Raw genomic sequence first — 12,077 nt, forward strand, 5'->3', positions numbered from 1 at the left:
GTTCCTTACATATTTTGGATAGTAACTCCTTATTGGATATTTGTGAATATCTTCTCTAATTCAGTATATTTCCTTTTCATGTTGTTGGTGGTTTCCTATCCTGTGCAGAAACTTTTTAGTTTGATGTAGTCCCATTTGTTTATTTTTTCTTTTGTTTTTTTTTTTAATGTATCTATCCAGTTTTTCCTACACCATTTATTGAAGAGACTGTCTTTACCCCATTGTATATCTTTATCTCTTTTGTCATAGATTAATTGACCATATGAGAGAGGATTTATTTCTGGGCTCTCTAATCTATTCCATTAATGTGTGTATCTGTTTTCATGCCAGTACCATGCTATTTTGATTATAGTAGCTTTGTAGTTTAGTTTGAAATAAGGGACTGTGACATCTCCCACTTTGTTCTTTCTCAAAGTTTCTTTGGCTTTGTGGGGTCTTTATGGTTCCATATACATTTTAGGATTAGTCTAGTTCTGAGAAGAATGTCATTGACATTTTAAGAGGGACTGGATTGAATCTGTATATTGTTTTAGGTAGTAAGGACGTTGTATTCTTAATTTCCTCTTCTGATTGTTCATTATTGATGTATAGAAATGTAACAGATTTCTGTATATTGATTTTGTATTCTGCAGATCTACTGAATTCATTTATTACTTCTAATCTTTATTTATTTATTTTTTTGGTGGAGTCTTTAGGGTTCTCTATATATAGTATCATGACACCTGCAAATAGTGACAATTTTACTTCTTTGTTACCAGTCTGGATGCCTTTTATATCTTTGTCTTGTATGATTGTTGTGGCTTGGACTTCCAACTGTATACTGAAAAGAAGTGATGAGACTGAGCATCCTTGTCTTGTTTCTGATTTGTAGTTTCTTGAGCGACCTGTAGAGGAGGAAAAATAATCCTCTCTCTACCCTTCTAGAGGCTGAGATACCCTGTAAACACACACACACACACACACACACACACACACACACACACACACACATTAACAGGGGAAAAACAAATAGAAATATAATAACATGTATGCCTCATGCATACATGGGAGATACCAGGGGAAAATGAGTAACTCCTCCAGGTGGCCTATGTTACCAGTTTAAATACCACCTCAGGCTAAAGATGACAGAAGGAAAGGTGTGTGTGGAAGGGGGATGGGATAGGAATTTACTAGGAAAATTATGGTAATCAATGGTCAACTTAGTAATGCAGATTTAAGTTGGCGTCTTCTCCATTCATAGATTTTTTAGAAAAATGTAGTCATGTTCCTCTTCCTTATGGAAGTAGATTTCCTTTATAAAAGTAAATGACTCTTGTGAAAGAATAATCTCTATTATTTTCAGAGCTTCTCTTGCATTTGTTGTTTCTAAAAATAATCAGCTCAAAATAATTCTTGTACCAAAGAGGCATATTTTGGAGGTGATATTCTGCTACCTGTCAGAACAGAATTGTCAATCTGGATTTCAATGAATTAGGCAGACCTATTGTTTTTGAGGTTAATATCATGTTCTACAACCTGAGAGAGTGGTATTAAGCTGAATGTGGTCAGGATACGCTACCCCTAAATATGCCACTTTGGTATATTGATAATTTAGAGCTGAAGTAATTCAGAAACAGCAGATAGAGTTAGAGCTGTGGAAATAAATTTCTAGGCCCAAGAGGGACCCCCTTATGCCTGGGGTGCCATGTCAGCAAACAGAAAATTAGATAATTTTTATGTGCCTGTAAATGTTCTACTTGACCAAAAACCTAGTATATTCAGTCAGCCAATCTCCAAACACCAAGCCCACTCTGGGCATTCTCATCCCCCAAAAAAGCTTCACCATGTGGCTTCAGCCAATTAGATATTTTCTATTTGTCTCTCCCTTGTTCTTTATTCTTTATCCTATAAAAGCATCTTGCCTTCTGCCAATTTTGCAATTCTTCAAAAAGAGGCTATCCAATTCATGAAATGTTAGTTTGTTTATATCACCTGAATTGTCTTCTTTAACCTTTTCTTTGTTTTTTTTTTTTTTTAACAGTTCTCTGCTTTCCCGTGTTCTGCCTAAAAGCTGGGCATAAATTTCTCCCCTTTCCTGCAGCAGGATGAGGAGAGCTAGCCATATCGCTGGTCATAAATTGAGGCATATAAAACATTTTTAAGAGTTTATTTGAGCAAAAATTGATTCGAGTCATGCAGCACCAAGCCAGAAGTGGTTAGGAGCACTTGGCAAGATTTTTATAGAGAAGAGGTGGAAGGAAAGCAATGAAATTATTTGATTGGTTATAGCTTAAGCAGTTGCATTATTTGGGAAAGTCTAGCTGGTTGTTGTGACTGCTTGTCCTTGGGCTTTGATTTCCTAACTTTGAGGTGTTTTAGGCTTAGGCTTTGGTTTGCTTACAGAGGATACTAAGGCATTAGAACTACATTAGTCTAATGGCCTCCTTGTTTAATTAATTTATCACACTGGAGATGGAGAGCTAGCACAGAGATGAGTCTGCATAAACAAACCTTACTAAAATTACTCTTATCTTCCATTAGATCCTTCCATATATTTCCTAGTCACTTTCCCACAATTTATCTGCCATGGAAGCCCCAAACTCCTTTCCTTTGTCTAGTCACTTCTCCAGAATGTATCACTAACCTTTATTAAAATTATATAACTCCCAAGTTTAACCACTTTTTTAGGTTTCTCACTTCTTTTTTTTGTGAAGTCCTTATGAAAATATACATATTAACATCAATAAAAAGCATGTGCCTTTTCTTTTGTTAACCTCTTTTTTGTAAGTTTAAGTCACATCCCCCGAGGTACTTAAGCTAAGAAAGTGAAGTCCTCTCCTACATGGTAGAAGGAAGATTATTTTCCAAAGTTGTACTTAAATCTTCTTCTCAGTTTGATTTGTTCGTTTGCTTGTTTTCTTTTAACTAAGTGTCCATTTTAGTATTAACCACAATCTATGAAGTAAAATACATTTTTGGGTCCCATTTAGCCAACTAATCTGTAACAGGCCTTGTCCTTAAAATATTTTTAAAAAGTGCACCACATGTTATTTTCAATGTAATCTTGCAAACGTGATGTTTAATATATTTTAATGTCATTTAGAAGTGATAATATGAATGAGGTGATTGTCTTGACTTATCAGGTAGACTTTGTCTCCCTTAACAAAGAAAACACTTTTCTTAGTACAGGTAGATATAGATAGAGTGAGGAAGATGAGAGGGACAGAGGGGGAGAGAGACAGAGAGCTTCTTTCACCCAGAATATTTTTTACACAATAATAATTTAACTATTAATAACTTAATAATTATATTAAGTAAATTATTTCATCATGTCTCATTGCTCACTCATGCTACCATCTCTATAGTAATAAGACATTCAGATTAGTATTTCATAAGGGATCATTTATGTGAGCCCTGACTACAAACAGTACTCTAGATTTTCAGAATATTTAAGTAATCTATGGACTTAAGCAATGCACTGTTTGAATTAGATGGTCTCTGGAATCTTCTGCTACTAAATTTCTATCAAATCATAAGGTGAGATGGAAGTGCATTAGGTCTAAATTTTATACAACTCATCATTCTAATTATGCCTCCCAAGGAGGCCAGCTGGCTAGCTGTCAAGAGACTTCAGGAAGTTCATTTGCACTGGTAAATTCACTGGGGTTAAAGCTCTGAATCTTTGCTTTGCAGATTCAAAACTTGAATTTTTGTCAGCACATTAAAAATGAAGTTTACTCTTGGCAAACTCATATTATTCAAGCCTATAGAAACTGAAATGTCATTTTATTAATTTACAATGGGAAATAAAATATTCATGTGGATTGCTATGCTTGCATCAACAGAACCAGTGCATTTACTCTTTGAAGACAAATCTACCCAGGAAGCCAATTATAATCGAAAGTTTGTGGGAGTCTGTATTCAGGACAAGAGGAGATAGTTGAATGATGTACCTTATGGACACTTGTCATGTACCCCACAGTATTTTGAGTCTGTAAAGTTCTGTTCTCCATAACAGGGAGAAGTACAAATCAGAGGTACACATAGGCCATGTAGCTTAGTTTAGGGGAGGGTGTGAGAGCTAGGGATGAGTAGAAATTAGACAAAAGGAAGATGAATGTAGGGAACAGTCCAGACATATGGAGTAGCATATGTAATAGCCCACTAGTAAAGGAGAAATTGTGATGAGCCAGGAACCTGCAATTATTCAGCATGCCTGAAGTGACAATATAAAGAAAATAATGTTAAGAGATTAAGGGTGGAGGGGTTGCTGGGGCAGGAGTATGCAGAGCCTTGCTAGCCACAGTAAGGAGCTAGGGTTTTTATCCTCAAAATAATGTAGGGAGAGTAGCAGAGAAAGATCACTCCAGCTGCAGTGTGGAGAATGAATTGTAGGAATGCAAGACCAAAATCAGAGCTAAGTTGCCACCCAGATTAGAAAGGAGTGACTTGAAAATGGGGCTATGTGAGCTAGAATTCACAGGTCTGGGTGATTAAATATAGGCAGAAATAAAAGGGGAACGAAGATGACATTCAGATTTCTAGCTTGGGCGTGGTGGTGCCAGCACATAGGGAAATGAATGAAGGGTGGGCAGAAGAAGAGTCAGATTAGAGTTTAGACATTTGAATTGAGTTTGAGGATACTGTAGGCAATTGAAGCATATTTATTCAATAGACTGTTAAATATTTGGGTTTCACGTATAAAAGAAAGAGCCAGACTGAAAATTTGGGGATCACTAACAAATAAATAAGATGTAATAGAAACCTTAAGAGTGTCTGGTAAACCACTGAGACTGTATGGGAGGTAGGTAACAAAGGTCCTGTAGCTGTAAATCTAGGTGAATCCCACCTCATTTAGCCAAATTATTAAAATCAATAAATAATGCCAGTTACTCTTCCATGTACATTCTGATAATATCCTTCCAAAGTTGAGTAGTTCTAGTACAGAAAACTTGAAGTTCAAGGTTATGACATGATTTTCCAAGCAAGGAGACTTCTTGGAAGGCATAGTGAGCTCACAATCACATAATAAAATATTCTGCTTGTATTTGTGAAACAACTTTATGCTAGCCTAGAAGTCATACAGTGACTGTTCATTTGAAGGAAGTCGCTACCTTCAAGGGAAGAAGAATTCAGTTCTATCTTTTGGTGGGAAAAGTGTCAAAGAATTTGCAGATAAGTTTTCAAAACATCGCAACTAGGGAAAAAGGAGGTTACATATTTTGGATGGTTTACCCGGTAAATTTACTACCAATGACTGGTCTGAAATTTAATTTTTTCTTTCTCTTATATTTCTTTCTCTCTCCCTCCTTCCCTCCTTCCCTCCCTTCCTCTCTCTCTTCCTCCCTCCTTCCCTTCCTTCCTTCCTTCCTTCCTTCCTTCCTTCCTTCCTTCCTTCCTTTTTTCCTTCCTTCCTTCCTTCCTTTTTTCCTTCCTTCCTTCCTTCCTTCCCTCCTTCTATCCTTTCTTCCTTTTTCTAAAACTCACTTACCACTATTGACTGCACACTGTGTCACAATGAATAAACTCCAAATTCAATATACATAAATTGTTCTTTGAAAAGTTTTTATAAAAAACAATACAAATTTATGATCTTACAGTTCTGGAGGCCAAAAAAACTGGCCATAAGTCTCACTAGGTTTCTTCAGGGGCTGGCGCCTTCTGGACACTTAAGGGAAGAGTGTTTTCCATGTCTTTTCTTGCTTCTGCATTCCTTGACTCATAACTCCTTCCTTGCATCATTCCAATCTCTTGTTTCCATTGTCGCATCTTCCACTTCCTCTTTTGTATCAAATCTTTATCTCTCTCTTTTAAAAAAAATTGTGATAAAATACAATAACATAAATTTACTATTTTAGTCATTTTTAAGTGTACTCTTCAGTGGCATTGAGTACATTCATATTGTTGGGCAACCATCCTACCATCCATTTCCAGAAATTTTTAAGTGAAAAAAGTTTTAAAATGTTTGCCGTTATTTTTATATTTCCTTTCAGTGGTATATGGAGGGAATCACAGCTTTGTAGGCATGGATAAATTTCACACTTCTGATCCTCAGTGAACTTCATCTCTGATATTTAACATAGAGCTGTAGACAGCATATATGATGTGTCTAGCACTGGACCATGCTCTTTGCTCCTAATAACTTAGATTTAGTATATCTGAACCTATAGAATCTAGTTTATTTTCCAACATTCCTCTAGAGGGAGGATAGCTTGACTCCTATTTAACACAAGGTCTCAACTGCTCTGCCTCGGGAGTTTGAATTTGATTCACTCACTGCATCTACTGGCTCCTTTGCCCTTTGTCTCCTCCTTGGGCAGGGTCAGTGGAAAGCACCAGCAAGAAATCCAGACATATATTCTCTTGGTACCATGTCTACGTATTTTCTAAATATATGTCTACTGAAGGTCACAGCTCATGTCCTGCAGCTCTCTTTCATAGTTCTCTTTAGATTCTGGTAACTGCTTCCTCTTCTTGCCCCTTCAGGCACTAGTTCAACTAGATATATGGTAACTCCTGCTGTTGCTAACCTAGGTGTGCTTTACCGTTTCTTACTGGTTTTCTTAACTTCTGACCATAGGTATTTAAATAGTCTCCTTTAAAATTTCTTCAATTCTACTTTACCTTCTGGGCCCCTGACTGATTCTTTCTTTCTTTTTCCTTTTTTGAAACAAATCTCAGAACCCTATTATGTAAAATATAATAGTGAAGCTACATCAACTGACATGAGGGTGAATAATTGCTTATTTCTCCCCATCCACTGAGGTTGCCATTGAGAATTTAGGGCTTGGAAAGACACACTTAGAAAAACACAGGACTTGGCAAATCCGAGGGAATACCAGCCTTAAACTGTGCTCTGATGATATCTGTCTACCAAACTTATTAAACAACTTTATCTGACCTCACAAACACGCTTGAGAAGCTTGTGAGAACAAAGCTTCAGATATTAACTCTGTGGAGGAGGAAAAACATTCTCTTCTTCCTTTCTGGGTCCTTTTGCATACATGGGAGAGACTCAGGAAGACTGAATAACTTCCCAAAGTGACCCAAGCCATCACCTTGAATACCATCTGCAGCTAAAGACAAAAGAAGATGTTGAGGGGAAGGGGAAAAGCCAATTATGGGAGGATACCAGGAAAAGCAGTCAACAAGGGTGAGGTTTTTCTGCAGAGTGAGTTTTTGTCTTCTCAGTTGGAAAGAGTTTCTAGAGACTGAGTCATCCTTCTCTTCTTACTACAGAGAGAGACAGGCTTACCAATGGAGATTTCCCTTTTATGTGTAAATGTCTCTTACAAAGGGTAACTTCTTCATTTTCAGAATTTCTTCCAAATCTGCTGTTTCTTAAGAATAACCAGCCTAAAATTATCCTTATACCAACAAAGCATATTTTGGGGTGGCAAATTTTGCTCCCCTCCAGTTCCATTTCTATACCGCTTTTTGTAACAGTACTTTTGGTTGGCTGTTCATCTAGGAGGTCCATAGGTTTGTCTCAGTTAGAACTGATAAAAATGATGATTTGGATTTGAACATCAATTTCACTTTGATTTATTACTTTTTTTTTTTTTTTTGCAAACAGGCAATATAAAGATATTTGCAAGATCAAAAGATAAGTTATCCTAGATCCCCATTGCTTTTCTAATACCCAAATTGTGTAGTTTTAGGAAACCCACATGGAATGGGAAGTCTACCAGGTCAGAAAGTCCCAACCATGAACTTTCTGTGTATGACTGGAGGAGCCATATTGGCACTCAAGAGTTCCACTCTATAGATGGGAATTTTTGTTTGTGTCATCTCTACATGATTCCATAGTCTGTTTTGTATGCCATCAACTTGTGGTTTAAATGTAATAAGTTTGGCTATGGCCTATCACATGTAGAGTAATAGCATTATTTTTAGTAGATCTTAAAACATAACTATTACTTTGGATTTTCCCTAAATTTGCCTCCAAAGAAATTCTGTGGAGACTTGATATTTTTCTTGAGGTTAATCAGGTCTATTAACATATAGGGAAAAAGCAGTAGAGAGTTTTGGAGAATTCATGTATCTCCCCATTTCTTTGAAGTCTTCATTTTTGCCTCTCTCCTCTTCCTGTCCCCAAGGGCTGAAAGAAGCATAAAGTGACATTGGGCTTTGATGAGTTGGTTCAGGGTGGTTGCAAAATGTTTAGAATATGCAAACAAACAAACAAACAAACAAAAAACCCACTAAGAATTATATAGTTTAAAAGGGTAAACTTTATGGTTTGTGAATTATATCTCACATTTGTTTTAAAGGTACAAATAAATAAGCAAGAGAAGAACATTTTTTTAAGTGAATAATTCAGTTAAAAAAAAAAAAAGATCTACTTGATGCCATATAGCTGTTTACTAGTCCTGTGTGTATTCCTTAGAATCCCTAAACTATTTTTGCCTTACTTATACAGAGCTATCATCTGCACTTTGCTCATTGAGTTGTGATTTTTTACGGATTGCTTCTAATTGCAAATTAATTATTTGGTTATCACACAAGAAATTAACAAGAGAAAAAATGTTCTAATTTATAGAAGGTGGGAAATAGGTTGTTCCGCATAAATACTAAGGAATTTTGAAATCAAGAAATATCCATATTATATTAAAAGAAAAATGAATACCAAATAGGATCAGAAGATTGTTGGATTGCACTCGATATTGTTGGATTTGTACCATATATTCACAAGTAGGAAGATGTTAGTTTCAGGAACCCTATAAGGTTACTCTTACAGGAATAATTACATACACCTCTGTTTTACTTAGTTTGGGCCACTATAACACAATTCCACAAACTGGTGGTGGAAATGTATTGGTCACAGTTCTGGAGGCTGGAGTCTGAGATCAGAAAGTCTGGGTGCCAGAATCATTGGTGAGGACCCTCTTTCAGGTTTCAGACTTCTTGTTTACTCACATAAAGGAAAGGACTATAGGGCTCTTTATATCTTTTATAAGAACACTAATCCCATTCATGAGGGCCTCACTGTCATAATTTAATCACCTCCCAAAGGCCCCACCTACTAATACTACCACCTTTGGGGGTTAGGATTTCAAGATGTGAAATTTGGATGGACACAAACTTTCAAACCATAGCACCTTCTTTCTTTTCTTTATTCATTCATCAACAAATATTTATTTATTGCGAACCATGGTTGACCACTGCTTTATTGGAGATACAGCAGTGAACAAGAGATAAGTTCCTTACACTCGGGGAACTTACATTCTTCTTGGGGAGACATAAATAGACAAACAAGAAAAGTCAGAAATTTTAGTTTTTTTTCTGTTGTGCACAGAATTAAAATGGGTGATGTGATAAATTGGAAACCACTTTAGATGAGGTGATCCTTAAAGATATCTCTGGGGAGGTAACTTTTAAGGTACTGTATGAATTACACAAAATTAACTAGAAGATATCAGGGAAAAACATTTCCTAAATAGGAAATGGTTGATGTAGAGGCAGAAAATAAGCTTTGTGCAATTGTGGCATAAAGGTTCAGACAAAGGGACAGTGTTAAAAGTGGAAGGCAAGGATGTAGGCAGGGCCAGATCTGTGAGCCAGGATAACGTATTTGGATTTTATTGTGATTATAATAGAGAGCTACAACAAAGGAGGACAGTGACATTATTCCATTTGCATTTTTAAAAGTTGTTCCTAGATGCTATGTAGTGAATGGACTATAAGGAAACCAAAATAAAAGCAGGGAAACCAAACAGGGAACTGTAGTCTGGACACAAGACAAAGGTGCTATGGACTAAGGTGACAACGGAAAGAAGTAGCAGATTTAGGATATGTTTTGGAGGTATACCTGTCAGGATTTTCTGATGAATTGGCTAGAGGCACAGGAAGTGATGAGGTAAGGAGAAATCAAAGACAACTCCAAGATTTTTGTTTGATCCAACTAAGTATCTAATAGTAGTACATACCGAGACAGGAAAACTGGTGAAAAAGCAGTTTCAAAGAACAAATGAAAGTTTTGCTTTGGCCATGTTAAGTTTGAGATGCTCATTAGACATAAAAGAAGAAGTATGAAGTAGATGGTTTGTTATACAAGTCTGGAAATCTGTGGAGAGGTCAGCACTGGAGATTCAGACTTGGGAATCTTGGGCACACAGATGAAGTTTAAAGCGAGGGGACTGACTGAGATCACTTCTAGGCTGTGTGTGATAGATAAAGGAGGGGTGTTAGGACAGAGTGGGGAGCACTTGAACATTAAAATATACAGTAGGGAAGCTGTAGATTGAGTCAGAGAAGGAATAGTTATTGAGGAGAAAAAAGCAGAAAGTGCATTGTCAAGGAAGAGAAGAGAATAAAATAATTCCACAAGAGACTGCCCAACAGTTTTGAATATAAATGAGAGTCAAAGTCAAAAATGATAAAGTCATCATTGGATTAGACAACATGTAGGTTATTAGTAATCTTAACATGAGCAGTCTCATTGGAGTAGGTGAGAAGGAGGCTTGACTGGAGTGGGTTAAGAAAATTCAAGGTAAGACAGTGAAACAATTATAGGTGTGAAAGTCATTTTAGAGATCTAGAGAAAGAAGACAGGAGGAAAGTGTAACATAAACGCTGCTGGACTGTGTTGAGTTCCAATTAGAAATCTGTGGCTATAAGGCAAAATGAGCCCAATAGCCCCAGTTGTACATGTGCATCTCTAGTGATATTCAGCTGCTCCTGTGCAGCACAGAGTAGGTAGATAGCTGGGTTTGGGTTCTGCTAGATGAAAACAATAGAAGAAGAGAGAGATGAAGAAGTTCGAAATATTTGCAAGAATGGGGGGACTATAAAGTTGAATCATGAACAACTGGATTCTGATGAAAATGACACTAGGGAAATGGCTAATAGTAAGAAAGAGAGGACAATGGACCGGAGATCTTGGTGGAGTCAAAGAACTGATAGACTATTAATGTAAGATAGATAAATGAATAGGAATTAGTGGCCAGATAGGATAAGCAGAACTGTTATGTGTGGCAAGCTGCTAGATTAGTGAAACGTATTTTAACATGATCTCTCTCATCTACTGCTTATTTTCTTTTGCAGAATTAAGTTCTCTAGTGTATGCCAGTGATGGAGTTGTCATAAACTGCAGGGGAGCACACAGATTTTTGAATAATCCATTTGCTAAGTGGTAGATGAGAGTCTATTATATTAGTCAAAAGGTTCCACAGGGAAATTCTAACAACAGAGATGGCTTTAGAATGTAACATTAATAAGCAACTAAATTAATTCCTGAAAGACAAACAAAAAAGAGAAACATATATCACTTTAAATGGAAAAACTGTTTCCTTTCTCTGCTTACAACACTTCTGACACTAAATGTGTGGGGTTTTATTTCACACCAAGCAATTCTCCAATTCTCCGGACATCAATTCAATTCTGATACTAACTACCCATAGTTAACACAGACCCCACAGTTTAAGGGTTTAGTCCTACAGAATACTTTCAACTTCAGAGATCAGTTGAAAGTCCCAGGTTGTCATCTGTACTTCATACCAACTATGTATAAATTGAGCATTCCCACAACACCATTCTCAGGTTCAATAATATGCTCTACCAGCTCATAGAACTCAGGAAAACACTTTGCTTACTATTACCGGTTTCTTATAAAGGATACAACTCAGGGATGGCCAAATGGAAGGTATGCATAAGGCAAGGTAAAATGGAAGGGCTGCAGAGCATGCCTGTTCTCTCCAGGCATATCATTCTACCAGCATCTTGATGTGTTCACCAACCCAGAAGCTCTTCAAATCTCATTGTTTGGGATTTTCATGGAGGTTCCATTACATAGGCAGGATTGATTGGCCACTGGTGATTAACTCTTGCAGCTCCTCTTCCCTTTAGTAGATGGAAGCAGATGGTTCTTAAAATTCCAACCTAATCAAGCTTGGGTCTTACTGGTGTTCAGCATTATCCTAAGCTATCTAGGGAGCCCCCACCATCAGTCATTCAGTAGCATACAAAAGGACACTATCACTCTGGGGATTCTAGGGTACTTAGAAGCTCTATGTCAGGAACCAGGGTCAAAACTCAAATATTAGAACAAAAGGTGCTTCTAGCACCCTAACACGCAGGAATTCACGAGGGTTTTAGAA

This window comes from Rousettus aegyptiacus, unplaced genomic scaffold, assembly GCF_014176215.1.
Source record: "Rousettus aegyptiacus isolate mRouAeg1 unplaced genomic scaffold, mRouAeg1.p scaffold_m13_p_2, whole genome shotgun sequence".
Taxonomy (NCBI): Eukaryota; Metazoa; Chordata; class Mammalia; order Chiroptera; family Pteropodidae; genus Rousettus; species Rousettus aegyptiacus.